A 19152-nucleotide genomic window follows, 5' to 3' on the forward strand; every position below is an offset into this window, starting at 1 on the left:
CTATCAGATTTGATGAGTTGAGTACAGTTTGCTATTCCTCAATCACAGGGACATAGCACACTACTTCCTGTAGAGCTATTGAGGCCACACCCCCGACATGCATTGTGCATTCCTCCATCACATGCACAATGATTTCTAGAATTCTGAACTACTAAAGTAACTTTTTTGAGCCCACAACACAGATACAGACTATTGAAGCGTTTGAGCCAAAGGACTACACACAGTCAAGTACGTTTTGATGATATGAGGTAGATGATATTTGATCTACGGTGTTTAACTAGCAAAATCAAAATCTATTGCTTACTGGTAAACCAGATATGCTAAATGTAAGCTAGCTAGCACCATTTAATTAAAGAAGTTAGCTTATGGTGCTAGCTACCGCAAAATGTGATGCTGTTTCTTCTGCCTCCTGCTAGACGGTTTTATGTAACTACACAAGATTTCATCAATTTTAAATGTTTTGAAGACCTTTCCATTAGTTCAGCTTGCTATCTACATATTTGCATTTTTTGTCGTCTTATTTAACAGAAAAATGCCGCATACGCCATCCAGTGTGTGGAAGCAAAATTCCCTAACTAAAGTTTCCATGGAAAGTTTCTGGAAATATACCGGAAATTTTCCGCCCCTTTGCAACCCTAATGTCAACAGAGAGTTGAAATAGATTAACAGCGAAAAAACTATTTCGTTCACGAGAGAAGCCCACAGTTATTTTTAAAAAATGCTATCGTCAGTCTGTCAGTCTAATGCACCCGACGATAGCAAAATTCAAGCCCTCGCCACGCACATGTTGACTGACGCAGAGAGGAAATTCTACTGCGCGTGATTTTTGTGACAGCAGACATTTACTTCCGGGCAAGACTTGGAGTTCTGACAACTAAATAAATCAAGGTAAGATTTTCAGTCAGCTATCCTGATGATAGAAACATTGAGAATATATTTGTGCATTCATATTTAAATTTTTCTGGAGGAAAACTATCGTAAGTTGAGATGAATCGGAGCCGCTTGCGACCCTTTCAGCCGACGTGTTATTTCCCCGCGAAAGTGACACAGTCGTGTCTATAGTCACTGTTCTGACAATTGTTATTTCAATTTTGAAAATAAATTCTCTTTTTTTATTTCAGTATTTTATTTTATTTGGTTCTAGTGATGAGGTATTTAATAGGGCTGTAACAATATGCATATCGAAATCGCGATACACAGAGCCACGATCCGTGTCGCGATACAAGAAGGCAGAATCGCGGTGCACCCTTTCAAACTTCTCCTCAGCCCAAAAACAGAGGCGCTTCCAAACTTCAATTTATGAATACTTTACTTTTTATTTAAATTACATTTTAAACTTACTTAAATTACTTTTTTATATCTATTAGTAAGTCGTTTTTTCGCCGACCTGCGACAATCTTCTGCGAGTCACGCAACATCCACACTCGCCACTGGCAGAGCATTCATTTCTTTTAAGCGGTCGCCATTCTGGTTGCGACGCGGGGAGCGAATCTGTAAACAAGCAGCTCATTGGCTGGCTAGGTGTGCCACAAGCCAATCACAATCGCTTGGCCGGAAAGGCATGCAGTGTTGCCAGATTGGGCAGGTTTAGGTGCTTTTTGGCTGGTTTTGAACATATTTTGGGGTGGAAAACGTTAGCAATATCTGGCAACACTGAAGGCATGTCTGCTTGGGCGGAAGCCTTCTGCGGCAGTTACATTTTGACACGCGAGCAACGTTTCACCATAAAAATTCCGTAATTTCCATCTGTTTTCCGCGATCACAGAAAATCATTGGCCCTATGAGAGTGAGACAGTGAGAGAGCCACCCCCCAAAAAAAAAAAATCTTAACGGATTTACACGATTTGGAAAAATGACTTTTTGAGAACCGAAAAAAACAGAGCTTCCGGCTCAACAGTATTATTTTGAGAAATAAAACAATCTTTGGATATACATTTGTTCATTTTTGCATACATATTACTCATTCTCTGCAGTGGCCTGAATTATTTGTTATTAAATAGTTAATGTAAGTAAGTAAATGTTAAGTCAAATTTACTACTTAAAAAAAAAAAACATTAAAAAAAATATCGTGGGTCAAAAATCGCGATTCGAATCGTGAGTTGGGTGTATCGTTACAGCCCTAGTATTTAATATTATTACTAAATTTGTCAGATTAATAATGTAAGAAACAGTTTTGTTGCTATGAGTGTCAGAATATGATGAGAGAAACCGATGTGTTTCTGTTGTCATTTAGCATGTCTGTCACGTCAGGCTTTTATTAATTAGTTACCAGGACTACTGTCCTAAAATTTACTGTGAATGTCCAAGACCCCAAATGCTACTAGAAAAACTTAATAGAATGATCACAATAATCAATTCAGCAATTTAAGCAGATGGGACTTAACTGGCCTCTGTTATGGTAGAATCTGCCTGGAACATGAGAGAACCGAACTCCTCTTCTTTATCTACAAGATGCTCCATGACTAACGAGTGTTGCACGATGTGACGCAATTAGAAACGGTTCATAAAGTTGCGAAGCCTCTAGCCGCGAAAGAGCGACGCGCTGTCGCTGAACCGCATGTTTGCTGACGTTCCGTTTTAAACGGTGAAATATATTCATGAACGGTGATTGCTTTAGATTCTACAAATGATAATCAGTTAAGTTAATGATTAAATGAGGTGGTAATCAAATGCTGATTAGGGAATTCATCAATAATTCAGACATGTATTTGCAGCTGGAGTTATCGCAAGAGTGGGAATATTTTTGAGGGTTTTTTTTTTTTTTTTGGTTTCCTTTTAAAGATGCAAGACAAACTGAATTTGAATAGGCTTTAGCAGGTTTACAGTTCAGGTTTTCTCCTCCTGAGAAGCGTTTATACAAAATGAGAAAGTAAAGAAGCAAATTTATTTATTTTTTTCCCCGCGCGTTATTGTTTCGGAGACGGTTTGTACAGTTTTGCGCAAAAAGCAAATGTGAAGTCTGTTTGTTTGGTTTGACATTTCACTTTCAGCATGAAATCTGCGAGTGGCAAAGGAATAGCAAGCCCTACTTTTGGGATTATTGGGCTTTCTTTTCTCATATTCTCATGCCAGAAATAAAGCACCGCCGCAATCCCGTGTGCTGTTTGTATTTGCCCCGTGTTGAACAACGTGGCCCTGTCAGTCACACGCCGTCACGGTCTTAAAGTGCATATCAGGGGTAAATTCAGGAGCAAGATCAATCTAATTCTCCTATTTTATATTAAACTTTGGTCAAATATGTCACATTTTGTGCAATTTTTTTCCCCTTGCGCAATACCAGAAAAACAGTTGAAATCAAGCCATTTGAGCCGAATTGGTCCGCCTCTGAAAAAACTTTGCGTTTGGATTTCCCGGCAAACATTGATTTTCGTGACGTCGTGTGCGGGACGCCTCCCTCTGAATCCTACGTCAGCGCTGGTTTGTTTAAGAGAAAATTACCTGCTGGTTTTCTGCAAATTTCTTCAACGTTATCGCGCGATTATTAAAATGGTTAACAGATGTACCGTAGGAGGGTGTACAGTAGCAACACCAATCTTGATGGGATTAGTACTCATCGTTTTCCAAAAGACCGGACAATGAGGGAGAAATGGGAGCGCTTGGTCTACACAGGCTGTGCACTGAAACCGTACAAAGCTCTCGCAGCCTGCTGGCGCTTCCGCAGGTGACGTCACGAATCTGGCTCCAGACTCCCTTGGGATTTTTCCAGACGTGTTTTATTTTTTTCTGCTGTAGACAGATGGCCTTGTGCAAAATTACCCTTCTGGATGAGTGTGTAAAGGGACAGACTTTCATATAAAAGAAGAAAAAAAAACACGAAATTGGTCCAGAATATGCACTTTCTTTAAATCTTTCAGATTGGGGGAGGAAACCCCAGAACAAAACTTGAAGGGGTTGTACTACTAAATCCCCTCCCCCACCTTTTTTTTTTTTTAAATATCTGGATCATTTCAATATTTTTGGTAAACCTTTCTGTTGAGGCTTTTCTGGTCAGTCTCGGGGGTGTGGGAGGGTTTTATTAGACGCCGTCAGACGCTGATGTGTTTTTGTTGAACGCCGTTTCCTTGGTGATCAAACGTGATGCTTTTGTCACTGCGTTTTGATTGAAGCCCTGTCGTGACTGACTGACTGACTGACTCGCACCTTTCACTGTGAAGTCTTGAGCATCAGCTGCTCAATTTTTTTTTGGGTTATTGGGGCTGAGGGATGAGTTCTAGACTCTCAGGGATGAATCAAAGCGCCGACTCGGAACCAAAGAACCGTTTCATCCTCGCCGTGTCTCACAGCACCGCAGCTTCGAGCTCTTCCGCTCCGTGGGGGGATACTGCTTCAAGGAAAGTGAGACTCATTTCTATCTCGTAAACAAAGAGGCAATTAATACTCGAGCTACATGATGCGTGCTGTAATAAACATACCCCGTGGTGTAATGTAGTTCCCCGATTGCCTCGTGTTCGTCAGCGTGGTCCCCACCCACGCTTCCCTTTTAAATACAAATGACAATCGTTGGCATGTTGAGGCAGAAAAATGAAACGCAGCGCCAAGATTTGTGTTGCAGTCATCTGAATTCCCACATGACCACTTTTTTTGTTCCCGACTGGTGCGAATCACAGGTTTATCGTTTCTATTAAACATGAACTAGATGGAGATTGTGACTAAAGTCAGTGTAATTTGCGCTAGCTCTTACAAACCAGGACGTCTGGTCATCATACCCTATAGATCCGGAACGGGAAGGGATATAAGGGGTGTTCACACGGCACATATTTGCACCGATGCATTTTGTTGCGATATATCTTACACCGGTGTAAGTTTTGTGGAGCGTTCACAAATCACAAACCTGCTTACTCGAGAGAAGCGTGTTAGCACCGGTGCAGCCCCACTGGTGTTCACACGGCAGTTTTTGCGACCGTGCTATACGATAGTAATAATGCGGAAATGAAATACGCGCATGCGTGAAAATGTACTTCCTTTTCCCGGTTGTCATGGCATCACCAAGTGCCAGGAAAACAACGTGGATGAAGACACCAGTGTTGCCAGATACTGCTGACGTTTTCCAGCCCAAAATATGTTCAAATCCGCCAAAATGCACTTAAAACCGCCCAATCTGGCAACACTGGAAGATGCGCAGTTCTTTTGTTGATATTCGCCATTTTGAAAGCGCAAAATACCAGGATGCAAATTATGCAATGCCCGTATGTAATCAACTCTCCTCATGTGTAGCGAGTCGACCCCTGTAGCGTTCAGACGGCCCATTTTATATCGGTGCTGCCCCGCAAACTAGCATTTACTCCGGAGTAAATTTCTTAAACCACCTCCTGAGCAGGGTTAGATTTGCACCGGTTTAAGCAGCTTTCAGGGGCGACACCGGTATAACTTTGTACCGTGTGAACGCTCTACCGGGGCAGCCCCGGTGCTACACCGGAGTAAAATGCCGCTTTTCCCACTACAAACGCGGCTGAGCCGTGTCGAGCTGAGCGGGGCTGTTGGAGTTGCATTTCGACTACAACCGCGCTGAACCGTGCTGGCTGGAAGTGGGTGGACACATTGGGTGGAGTTAGCGAAAGTGGGTGGACGTCACGTGATGTCGTTAGGCGGCGCAAACAGTGACATCAGTGATCTTTTAAGCGGTAGTCTCACGACCCGGATAGTAAACAATAAACATGGAGGACATGGAGTCGTTAGTGTTGCTGGTCTTGGTGCTGTGGCTTGTTGTCACCGACAACGCCAACAGATACTGGCAAGAGCGTATAGATGAGGCGAGGCGCATAAGGCTTCAGAAATTCTCGTAATTCGTAATTCTTCTCCTTCCGGGTTTACGGTGTTTACAGATCCCAGCGCGCTCGCGGGGCGTGTGTGGGCATGTGAGGACACTCCTCCTCACCAATCAGTGCACAGGGGAGTGTCTGCTCACGCCCCCAGCCTCACTCTGCTTGCTTTGGCTCGCTTCAGCCCCACTCCAAAACGGTGCGAGTTTTAGGGGCTAAGCAGGGCTGAAGCGAGCGGAGTTGTGCTGTTTTTTGGTAGTCAAAACGCGAGCCGTGTCGGGCTGAAGTGAGCTGAAAAAGGGTAGTGGAAAAGGGCCAAAAGTTGCCGTGTGAACACCCCTATAGAGTGATGGTTAGTGAGGGAAAAGTTGCGCCCTGCCGCCCTGAACAGGTTTAAAAAAAGGCCGTTTTTCATGGCTCATTCCAGATCAGCGATCCAGATCTGCACCAAAAGTCATAGCAATGTGATTCAGCCCAGAGGCGGCGTTTATGAAATTTGGTTGAGGGAGAAACGGCGTCCTAAAAAAGCCCTGAGGAGGATGAGAAGAAAGTAGAAGAGTCCTCAGGGAGAATAAGAGTTTGCGCTGGTACAAATTAAGTACTTTTCTAACGTCTATGGAAAGAGTCTCCAGTGTCTGCGCTTGGTCACAGGAAACTTTCCGCCAGTTGGCAAGGGAACCACTTGCAATGACGATAACAGGAACAATGACCCACTGTCAACTCTGAAAGCGCTCAACTTTGCCGTAGTAACGGTAACGCCGCTTTGACTGCGCCACTGAGAATTTTCCTCCAGCAGCTCAGCACGGAGCGTTCGAGTCTGTTCCTGGCGTCGTGCGCGTGTTTAGGAAAGATAAGCCGCTATATATAACGAGTCATCAGGCTGGCACGGCACGGCGCGCGCGAACAGATCTGTAGGATGTGAGAGAGCGTGAGTGAAAATTATGCAGAGCAGCATTAAACGTTTCGTCCGGATCCCGAGGGATCGAGCCGCGCTGCGTGCGCGTCGAGATGGCCTCAATCACAGGGACTCCAGGGAGGAAATCCTTTATTTGGCACACGCCTGCTGTCAGTGCAGCGGTCTTTAACTTGGACTCGATAGTTTTTTCCACGAGTTCGTTTTTGAGTTATTGTTTAGCCGTGCTGCGTTTTCCTGCCCTTGAAAAGGCGACCATGTCTGTCCGGCTTTGAACGACACAATACGGTGCAGCTAGAGGAAGAAAACATCTCCCCAGAGAGCTTTAATCCACTGATGAATCTGCACTTGTTTTATTTCCCATGAAAAGGGACAAACCTCCAACACCGAGGGCCGCGACCAATTAAAAAGTGACCCCTGGAGTTGATGGCTTCCTTTCTGCAGCGTCTGAAAAGCCGATGGGGGGGAAAGGAGGGGGAAATCCAGTGCATCCTGAAGCCTCGGCAGTCGCAAAGCCCTCTTCTTACCCTCTCTCTCCCTCACACAGTGTCCTCAAGAAAATCTCCTCTTCTCAGAATTATCCAGATCTCAGAGGATTATTATCTATAATATCTAAGTCATCGTAGCATGTGGCGTTTTTTTCTCCGCTCATAACTCTTGAGTAGCTCGCTTTTGAAATCTGTTCCAGTTGTCATGTAGTAACGATTTTATCAACGAGGCATTTCATAGACCTTCAGACTGGAAAAGCAGCAGCTCACCTTTGAGTAAGAAGCTCTTTTAAAGCAGCTGTGTGTGGTTTAATAGACGTGCAAACCAAGCTCTGGTCTCGACACGATTCACTTTGGTGCTCGGGCTCAACCGATGACCAGAGCTGATATTCAGTGATTGTCAGAATCGCCACTTAAACATGTTTCCTTGCTGATTGAAAGTTTTTTTTTTTGTGTGTATGTGTGGATATGACGCAACCATGACGGGGATGGGGGCAGTTCTTCTGTCGTTTGACGTAATGTCCCACCTAGAGTGTTATTGGCTTGCTTGAAATGTCAATGAAGCATCGGTATACATTTGGCAGCCCCCCCCCCCAAGGGTACTTTATGGGGGGGCTCGAATATATGTTTGTATGTATGCATGCATGCAACCAGCTGGGCGGTCTGGCTGGTGAAATACCATGACCGAGGTCTTGAAAGTACTGAGCGAGGCCCTCCATTACGACCTTAAGCTGGTAAATAATATATAGATTTTTTTCTTTACCAAATTCTAACAGAAAACGAGAGCGTCCGAAAGGGAAAACCGAGCCGAGCCGCCATTTTGAATCCTCATTCACGGCTGTAATGCAAATGGCTTCCTCCTCGGTATACAAGTGCACTTCCATGGCAGGAAAAAAACTACATTTTGCCGCCTATGTCGTCCCCTATTTATACAAATAGGAGTCATTCAGGATTCAGCCATGTTTTTGCTCGGCGTTAGCAACAGTTAGAGGTTTTTAGCTTTCTCCCGAAATGTTTTCTTTTATTTCTTCTTCCTCAGGGGAGTAAAACTCGCTTTCGCTGTGAACACTGTCGTTATCGCTATCCATGCTGGGAAATTAATGCTGCTATTCTCCTGAGAAATGAACAAGCGAGTTGCCAGAGGTCCGTATCCGGGGTCCGTAACCGCTTGCCAGCCAGCCAGAGCGCGAGATTTGATGGAAACCGGACCGCGAAAAAAAAAAATAAGACGACGTTGAACAAAATATGATTTGTTCGAGGCGAGCAAGCAATTATTTGCCAAGGCCGACACTAACAAAACAGAACTCAATAATTTATTCAAATTCTGGCTTTTCTTGAAATACTGATTGATTAATAAACTTTATTAGACACAGGGTTTCAAAAGCTGACACTTATTTACATGAAAGCTGTGCATAACAAAAATATAAATTAATGGCAAATATATGGATAGAAATGTATATTAAACCCTGTAGCGATTTTTATATAGCCATTATCAAGTTCGTGTGATGAAGGGGTTTATTTATTTTGTTACTTTCAATTAAAGAAGTCAGCTGGTCAGTTTAGGGAAATGAGCCATGTGTCGAGTCAAAAGTGTGAAGTAACTGGGCATGAGCAGGCCGTTATCTGCGGTTCACTCACTCAGCCGATCAAAACGGCGTACAAATAATTTGAACGAACGTTATTTTCACAAGTTGAGTAAGAATTGAATTCTTGTATGTTTTCAGAGGAAAAAACATGAATGTTTGAGCTAAATATCAGTCATCGGTGTCCTTGATTACTCGTATAGATTAGTATCGGTATCGAATGGGTCATGTGATGTGATGTAAAATGGTTCCACCAGTGATTTAAGGAATGTATCGTGTGGCGTCAAAAATTAAATAAAAAAAGGCATTGAGAGTCAGTTCATGGTATATCCAGGATATACCATGAGCTGATGTCACAATTTCAAGCTATGCGGCCGACTCAAGCGTGTGTAGATCTAGGTATCGTGATCATGCTGAGCGAGGCAGGTGCATTGCACGTCGATGTAAGCAACAAACATGGCTGCCTCCAGGGAGTTTATTCTGAGATTCCGTCTTGACACTTTTTTTTTTTTTTTTTTGGATGAGGGCTATAACGCTAATATACCATGCACCGAGAGGCGCTCCGGGAATTATGGCTTCTCTGAAGTGACTCCGTGAGACGCGAGTGAGTCACCGCAGAGAAGTGGAGCTTTAGTGCATGGTATTTTTCATTCAAAAGGAAAGATTTGAAATCTGCCCATCATTGAACATCACGATGCAGCATTCGATGCTCCCAGTCCGCTATAAGCCATGGCCTAAAGCAGGCCTATTCAAATAGCAGCCCGGGGGTGAAATTGGCCCGATTTGAAATTTAATCTGGCCCGCGGCAGATTTTTTAAAAACAAAACAGAAAACACATCTACGTATCTGCCGCGGTGCACAGTTTTCTCTACCACTCTGGCACAGACCAGAATACAGGTCGTCTCCATGGTGACAAACACTCATTCTCACGATGTGACACTCCATGCAGCTACAGCAGTGGCAACATGGCACTGTCCAAGCAACATCGCAAAGTTGACAGAGAAAACCGTAAATTTCAAAGCGAATGGACTGAAAAGTACTTATTGACTTTGCCAACTACGGCAAGCGATAGACCTGTGTGTTTACTGTGCAACGAATCCGTAGCTGTGGCCAAAGAGTACAACGTGAAGAGACGTTTTACAACAAAACGTGCTTGATTTTCTGAGCAATACCGAGAGGGCTCCGAGGACAGACGAAGGAGAATAGACAGACTGGTAACTTCTTTTGAACAAAGTCAGCGTGCAATGGAGCACTTGCATGTGACGTCACAGCCGATCCAGATTGTGACAGACGCCATCTTGTCGGTCAAACGCCATATTTCCGCCTTCTACTTCTACCTTTTCTGGAAAACCCTACTATATACAATTCTACTACAACGGCTGCGGCTACAAGCTCTCCCTACCTGTGCACGGTTTTTGTTTTTGTGTGTTTTTGCGTGTTGTTCGTCTGTACCGGACTTCAATATCCACTACAACCGTATGGACTTCCTGGACATTGGTTTCCAGCAGAAAATGACGGTTTGTAGCGATTTCCATCGCATGCACAACATTCCGGATGAGATGGCGAGACCAGCAGGGTCTCCGTGGATTGTTATCGGAAGCAAAGCGAAGGAGGCGGCGTCGGGAGAGGAAGCAAAAGCGAGGCTGCAGGCAGAGCCGGCCTGTTGACTAAGCTCAGAAAACAGCCATTCAAACCTCCACTGCCAAGCCTCTACCTCTCCAACGCCAGATCCATGTAAACAAGACGGACGATTTGGAATTACAATTGGAATTACCTTATTCTATTCTATAATCGGCTGGTCAGTGCTATACTAGATACTTAAGTGACTTACCCATCCAATGAGGATTCTTGTTTACAAGATGCCACATCTGAGTCGCTGACAAATCCTGAATTTCTGTAAAGATAACTGTCCAGAGATTTATAAGCACGCAGTGCTTCACCACTGAACAGCGAGGGAAAGTTAATGAGGTAATTATACACGTCCGGGTATTCCGCTGGCAGTTCAAAATCCGGTCGTGAAAACTCCGTCCGGAAAGCCATAAGGGTCACTAATCTGTAGATCGTTTATTTTAGACATATATCTAGTTATCTGTTCATTAGAAAAATGAGCCGTGTAGTCCGTCGGTTGAAATTGATCCATTCTGTACACGAGTGCAGCAGTATTCAGCGGTGTTTTTGACCGACAAGATGGCGGCTGTGTACTTTCCGGTCACGTGACTGCAAGATCTCTATAGGTGGCTTTTGCACAGAACAAGAGAGCGCTTTTATTGCATCTCTACGAGTGGCATGGATACTGACAAAAGACCTTTCAGCGAGTCGGAGACTATTAAAGACTGCATGCTGGCGGTTGTTGGCAATGATTGTTGACTAAAAAATGAGACAACGTGTCCTCATGTATTAAAAAAAAAAGTACCATTTTTCATTATATTTCATAATAAAGGAGAAGAATAATGTGCCTTATTTCATATATTATGTACTTTAGTATAATATATTCTATGGCATATTCACACCTACGTTGTTTGGTCTGGACTAAACGAACCAAATTTCCCTTGGTCCGGACCTTTTGGGTTGGTCTGAATACAAACCACCGAACTCTGGTCCGGACCAAACAAGCGGACCGAGACCGAGCTGCAAGGTCGGACTCGGTCCGGACCAAAGGAACCCTGGTGCGGATCTTTCGGAGGTGTGAAAGCAGACCGGACCTAATCCGACAGTTTTGCTTTTTTGTACCTCGGGAGCTTCCGTCGTTTGTCGAGCATTATGGGAAACAGAGTCTTGACACTCCACCGCAAAGTGCAAACACTGTTTCGGTTGTCAAGGGAACCTTACAACAGTTGTTCAGTCATTCAGACCAGCGGCAGGCTAGACTACAGAGTACAAAAAATGAGTAGGGGGCAAACGTGGGCCGAGGAAGAAACGCGCACCCTTGTGGATATATGGGCAGATGTCCACATATCTGAGCTTTTGGAGAGAACACACAAAAATGCCGACGTGTTTGCTGTATTCAGTGAGAAAATGAAGAAGGGGTTCACGCGCTCCCCAGAACAATGTCGGCTAAAAGTGAAGAAACTCCGTCAGACCTACATTAAAATCAGGGACATTCTTTCAAAAAGTGGCGGTACTAGCGACTTGCGTGAAGAGCCAGAACTGTCACAACATGTGCGCTCATCAGCGCTGTCCTCCGTAGCCGCCTTGCCCTTTGTCGTCGTCGTTGATAAATTACTTGTACAACAGCATAGTAATCGCACAATTGTGAAAACAGTAAAAACTGGAAAAAACATATAGCTTTGATGACATTAAAAAGAATAACAGCACGGAAAGCCTCCATGACTACTTTTGAACTTAAAGTGCCATTCCACCATTGGATGTATTCTTTGGCTTAAAATAAAATATATTTTATGACAGCATGACTAGACAGAGAAATCTTTTAGCTTCAAAATGATATATCAAACATAATTTTTTGACAACGACAAGTATATCAATTTTGCGACCAAAGTCACCTACCCTTTTAATTTCCGCGCGGTAGTGAAACGTGATGTCATCGGCAGGTTCCCCTTCTTGTGTACCACGTGTTGGTCTATTTTTAGACCAGGAAACCCCCAAAGTGAGAGAGTCATTTCTCCTCGTATATGGGGGCCAAAAAAATTGCGAAAAATTGAGTTAATCTTTCAGTTAGCTAGATTTATTGGTATTATTTTTATCGCGTTCTATCCGCCATTGCTGATAATCTGTGCCACGTCACACGTCACGTGGTACACAAGAAGGGGAACCTGCCGATATGTTTGATATATCATTTTGAAGCTAAAAGATTTCTCTGTCTAGTCATGTCGTCATAAAATATATTGTATTTTATGCCAAAGAATACATCCAATGGTGGAATGGCACTTTTTAACGCTTCGTGCGCGTGTCGTCTCTGACCAATAGCTGAACGACCTCAGGGCGCGTGGCTTTGTTGACAGATTTTGGTCCGCTTATTAAAATGTACAGTGTGAAAGCGAACCGCACCAAAATGAAGAAAACCATTTGGTTCGGACCAAAGCAAGTGAACTATCGAGCTATCCTGGTCTGAATACACCCTTAATTGCCTTTAGCTGATCTCAATTTTGTCAATTGTCTGTCCGGCCCTCACAGATTTTGTAATTTTCTAGTTTGGCCCTCCCTGCAAATGTATCTGAATAGCCCTGGCCTAAAGGAGCATCTTTTCGGACCGGGAGGTTGCCGGTTCGAGTCCCTGGACCAACCGGAATGGCTGAAGCGCCCTTGAGCGAGGTCACGCCGGATAAGATCGTCTGCTAACTGCTTTTAATTCTTGAGGATCCGGTCCATTCGATGCCACCGAATCTGCTCCGTTACGATTTAATTTCTTCAGGAAACGATCACACGTTTTCGGATTAAAGGCAATCGATACGAGTTCCCAGCCAACAATAATGTCGATAAGGACCGTTTTATGTTTGAGTTACAGCCAAATCACTTTGCTGGCCTGTTTAAATTATTTATGCATCAGTTTAACCACGCAAGTTATTTTCTCCACATCGATTTCCGGCGGACGGATCTTTCCACGGGACGTTTTTTCTCCTCTCCAGACATTTAACCTGGCTAGAACTGGTTCAGCTTTAGAAGGAAATTGTTTTCCTGAAGTCCTCTGTTCAGGAGAGAGAGAGATGGAACCCTCGAGCCAGATTTTGCTTATTTCATGCACATTTTTCATCCTGTTCTTTACGAGTTCAATTCTTCGGCGAGGAGAAAAGTAGTGTTTGTGAAGTAAATCCACTAAATATAGACGACGACTTGATCAGCGGTCTTTACAGGTTGTGTTCTAGGAAGCTCCTAATGAGCTTATTTTTGGCGTTTTCATAGCACCAGGCTGCGGGTTGTTTTTTTTTTTTTTTTTTTAAAGGCGTTTAGAAGCTTTGGAGCTACGGATGTCGATGTCAGGACACCAGGTTTCAAGGCTAGCTGCTTCTCTTGGTGTGAGAGAGGGAGAGAGAGATGTGCATCATAATAGATGTAAAAGCAAACGGAGAACATCATCGTGAGTTTCTTTCCAGGCCGAAGCTAGGAGTAAAGCTTTGATAATGATTAGAAATAAAACCTTCCAACCCTTGTGCTGCTCTCACCAAACGCTGGTGCTTTTTTTTTTTCCCCCCCTTGCAAGTTAGATTCATGAACCAGTAACAGAGATGATCATCTGCAGCCCACGTCAGTCATGAAACGTTTGATGAAGCGAGTAAAGACAGCGAAGCGCGTCTCTCGGTTCGAGTTGCGTTTTTATGCCTCGAGCAAACTGGCATGTCAGAAATGTGATGTTCTTCAAACAGACCCGAACTCGGCTTTCAAAGGGCAGAAAAGTGCTCGAGTTGGAACGAAACCAAAAATCCATGCAACTCCGATGACCACGGTCCAGACGGAAGCGAGATCCTCGTTAACGACAACACGGCGCTTAGGTTGGAAATGAATCGAGTTTCCAAGTGAAGCCGCTCGGATTTTCCTCGTGATCAGGACTCGGCAGGGGTTTAAAGTTTATTCCCAATCGTCACCAATTCGTTTAATACAACATAAGGTTCTCACAAGTCGTCAGTTATGACAGTTTTTATTTAAAAACGTCTTAAGGAGGGAAGAAAAGAACCCTTTTTTTTTCCTCTCCCCTTTTCAACTGCTCACATATATCTTTTATCCACTATACACACGTATTAAATTAAATGTACAATAGAAAAGGAAAGCAAAGGAGTGAAAAGCCCGGTGTGAAGCACAGCGGGGTCGGGCGAAGCGGGACGGCTCTGAAGCGGCAGGGAGAATTTCAGCGCCGTGATGAACAGGGCGAGCGTTACAAGAGCGAGAGAGTAAATGGACGCACGACACGGCCGACTGCAGTCCCTCGAGGAGCTGCGATCGCTAAATCAGGACGTGTGTGTGTGTGTGATTAGGTAGGTCTGCATCTCTATACTCGGAGATGCAGCTGTGTGGGTGGTGGCGCTTTTCTCTTTTTTTGGTCTGTAAACATGCTGACTTCACCGTTCAGGGAAATCAGAATGGAAGGGATCATGGGGAGCCACATGTGGAATTGTGTGGCTCATCAGCAGGAGACTCTCTCTCTCTCTCTCTCTCTCTCTCCAGGGCTTTAACAGAAGGATGTGCTGCATTGGCTCCCCCCCAATATTGACATCCTTTAATTTAAAGCTTTACAGTGAAAGGACCTGTTTTTAGGCCTTCAGAGGATATTTCACTCCTTTATTCCTTCCTTTCTTTCTTAACTCGTTTATTTCTTTCATTCATTTGACTGTTCACTTCCTTTTTATTGGTGCTTTCATGCTTTTGTTCATTCGCTGTCTTTTGGTTTGTTGTTTTTGCCTTAGTTCTTGGTCCTTTTTCTTTCTCCATCTCTTCCTCCCTCTCTCACTGCATGTGCACTCCCCCGTCTCTCTCTCCTGTCTCTTCCCATCTTTCTCTTCCTCCCTCTCTCACTGCATGTGCACTTCCCTGTCTCTCTCTCTCCTGTCTCTTCCCATCTTTCTCTTCCTCCTTCTCACTGCATACACTCGCGCGTCTTTTTTCTCTCCCGTCTCTCCCCATTTCTTTCTCCCTCTCACTACATGCATCTCTCTCTCCTGTCTCTCCCATCTTTCTTTCTCCCTCACTGCATACACTCTCGCCTGTCTTTTTCTCTCTCCTCTCCCCATCTTTCTTTCTCCCTCACTGCATACACTCTCGCCTGTCTTTTTCTCTCTCCTCTCCCCATCTTTCTTTCTCCCTCACTGCATACACTCTCGCCTGTCTTTTTCTCTCTCCTCTCCCCATCTTTCTTTCTCCCTCACTGCATACACTCTCGCCTGTCTTTCTCTCTCCTCTCCCATCTTTCTCTTTCTCCCTCACTGCATACACTCTCTCCTGTCTTTCTCTCTCTCCTCTCCCATCTTTCTCTTTCTCCCTCACTGCATACACTCTCTCCTGTCTTTCTCTCTCTCCTCTCCCATCTTTCTCTTTCTCCCTCACTGCATACACTCTCTCCTGTCTTTCTCTCTCCTCTCCCATCTTTCTCTTTCTCCCTCACTGCATACACTCTCTCCTGTCTTTCTCTCTCTCCTCTCCCATCTTTCTCTTTCTCCCTCACTGCATACACTCTCTCCTGTCTTTCTCTCTCCTCTCCCATCTTTCTTTCTCCCTCACTGCATACACTCTCCTCTTTTTCTCTCTCCTCTCCCATCTTTCTCTTTCTCCCTCACTGCATACACTCTCTCCTGTCTTTCTCTCTCTCCTCTCCCATCTTTCTTTCTCCCTCACTGCATACACTCTCTCCTGTCTTTTTCTCTCTCTCCTCTCCCATCTTTCTTTCTCCCTCACTGCATACACTCTCTCCTGTCTTTCTCTCTCTCCTCTCCCATCTTTCTCTTCCTCTCACTGCATACACTCTCTCCTGTCTTTCTCTCTCCTCTCCCATCTTTCTCTTTCTCCCTCACTGCATACACTCTCCTCTTTTTCTCTCTCCTCTCCCATCTTTCTCTTTCTCCCTCACTGCATACACTCTCTCCTGTCTTTCTCTCTCTCCTCTCCCATCTTTCTTTCTCCCTCACTGCATACACTCTCTCCTGTCTTTCTCTCTCTCTCCTCTCCCATCTTTCTTTCTCCCTCACTGCATACACACTCTCCTGTCTTTCTCTCTCTCCTCTCCCATCTTTCTCCCTCACTGCATACACTCTCTCCTGTCTTTCTCTCTCTCCTCTCCCATCTTTCTCTTCCTCACTGCATACACTCTCTCCTGTCTTTCTCTCTCTCTCCTCTCCCATCTTTCTTTCTCCCTCACTGCATACACACTCTCCTGTCTTTCTCTCTCTCCTCTCCCATCTTTCTCCCTCACTGCATACACTCTCTCCTGTCTTTCTCTCTCTCCTCTCCCATCTTTCTTTCTCCCTCACTGCATACACTCTCTCCTGTCTTTCTCTCTCTCTCCTCTCCCATCTTTCTTTCTCCCTCACTGCATACACTCTCTCCTGTCTTTTTCTCTCTCTCCTCTCCCATCTTTCTCCCTCACTGCATACACTCTCTCCTGTCTTTCTCTCTCTCCTCTCCCATCTTTCTCTTCCTCACTGCATACACTCTCCCATCTTTCTCCCTCTCACTGCATACACACTCCTGTCTTTTTTCTCTCTCCTCTCCCATCTTTCTCCCTCTCACTGCATACACTCTCCCGTCTTTCTTTCTCCCTCTCACTGCATACACACTCTCCTGTCTTTTTCTCTCTCCTGTCTCTCCCCATCTTTCTCTTCCTCCCTCTCACTACATACACTCTCTCCTGTCTTTCTCTCCTGTCTCTCCCCATCTTTCTCCCTCTCGTTGCATACACTCTCTCCTGTCTTTCTCTCTCTCCTGTCTCTCCATCTTTCTCTTTCTCCCTCTCGTTGCATACACTCTCTCCTGTCTTTCTCTCTCTCCTGTCTCTCCCCATCTTTCTCTTCCTCTCTCTCACTACATACATCCTCTCTCCTGTCTCTCCCATCTTTCTCCCTCACTGCATGTGTGCTGTCCCATCTTTTTTCCCCTCTTTCGTTCCCCTGTCTTTCTTTCTGTCCCATCTTTTCCTCCCTCACTGCATGCACACTGTCTCCCATCTTTTTTCTCTCTTCCATTTCTTCCTCCCTCTCACTGCATGCAGTGTCCCATCTTTTTTTCCTCTCCTGTTTATTCCTTCCCCTCACTGCATGCACACTTTCTCCCATCTCTTCCTCCCTCTCACTGTGCGCTTGCGCACACACACACACACACTCTCTCTCTCTCTCTCTCTCTCTCTCTCTCTCTCTCTCTCTCTCTCTCTGTGTGTGTGTGTGCGGGTTGTGTTCCTGACTGAAGGCGTCGGAGTGAGCGTGAGCACCGTTCGGTGCGTCTCATCGCTGTGGTGGGTAATTACTCTCCCTCACTCCACAAAGCCTGCGATTCCTTTTCTATTTTAAGTGTAGCCAAAAATACCTCTCCTATAACGAGCATTGCTTCAGAAGAATATGTAAACATGCTGCCAGAGGCGCGCTCAGTCCGCCGTGATGGATGGCGATCAGGTTCGGCTGCTTTATAACTTGTGGAGCGCTGCGCCTGTCTCCTGTTCCTCTCACGCTTCTACCGCAGGCCTTAGGGCGTCTGAACTCCCCCCCACCTCCCCCGCCCTCAGCTTCACAGTGGAGCACGGATCTGATCTTCCCTGCGTCGCTGTCCTGGGTTCTTCAACCCGATGCTAATGCGCATCCTCTGTGTGCTGCATACCAATGTGCCGTCCTCTTTCCCCCACCCTTCCATTCCATTCCCTTCTCGTGTTGGTTTAGAGGAGAGACTGCAGATTTCTCTCTCTCTCTCAGGAGCCTCGTACACTCTTCTCTCCTCCTGTCATTCATGACTGCCTCCCTGCCACACCTTGTCAGTAACATGCTCAAGATTGTCAGATAAAGAGCTTCTTTGCGGCTGCCTCTCTGAAATACTGCATCAGGAGTTGTCAGTCAAAGCAATAATAAAATAAAAAAACGGAAACGAGAGCTCGTTGTTTGAAAGTGGAGGGCGTTTGGGTGTCCAGAGTGCTGCAGCTGAGTGCCCAAGTCCTTAATTGGTTCAATCTTCAAGCTGTCACGTGTGATTATGGTCTTTGCTAAGCCTGAGGGGGAAAATGATTTTGTATAATTTTTTTTTTTCCCCCTCCAGACTTGTTTCACGGTGTTTGTGTGTGGGTTTTTAATTCCCTTCACATCCTTTCTCTCCTTCTTTCATTTTCACTTGCCGGAGGATTTATTTTCCTCTACCATATTGTGAACGATCTCTCGAGTCATTTATACAATACGCAATGGGTAAAGCAGCAGCGGACGGTCACAGTGTACGTCATTTGACAATCTGGAGCATTTGTATCCGAGCCGTCTTTTCTTTTTAAGCTCGTTAAGAATGTGCATACACAATAACGGTAAACGTCTAACACTTTTATTTAATCCCTGCTCTACGTCGCAGTCGACGGAGCAAAGGTAACGCATCGGACATTAGCCTTTTCACACACAGTGCTAAGCTTTTCACATTTTGGAAGATGGGGTTCAAACAAACAAACCTAAAGAAGGTCGTAAACTGTTTAACTGTTTGTTTGGGATGAAATGAAATCTTGGCTAGATCAAACAAATAAACATGTCATTTATTTTTGACGAAGTAACCATTTGATTTGATGAAATCCTTCATTAGACTTGAGCTAAATGTGATGTGGTACAATTTTACAGTGCTCTTCCTCCATTAAAAAAAAACAAAACCAAAAAACACACAAGTAAAAATGCTCTTGAACCCAACCATTAATTACCAGTTTTTTTTTATAACCTTTTATGTTTTTAAAAGTGATAAGTGAGATCTATAATGTGGTCTAACGTGCACCATAAACATCTTTTCCCCTCTCTTTTGTCAGA

The 19152-nt window shown here is 44.6% G+C and overlaps 1 protein-coding gene across 1 annotated transcript in view; it reads left to right on the plus strand.

Moving 5' to 3' along the window:
- ctnna1 (catenin (cadherin-associated protein), alpha 1) overlaps nucleotides 1-19152 on the plus strand; it is a 353364-nt gene that overhangs the window by 194610 nt on the left and 139602 nt on the right. The gene's annotated exons all lie outside the window — the stretch shown is intronic.

Source organism: Neoarius graeffei, chromosome 2, assembly GCF_027579695.1.
Source record: "Neoarius graeffei isolate fNeoGra1 chromosome 2, fNeoGra1.pri, whole genome shotgun sequence".
NCBI classification, from domain to species: Eukaryota; Metazoa; Chordata; class Actinopteri; order Siluriformes; family Ariidae; genus Neoarius; species Neoarius graeffei.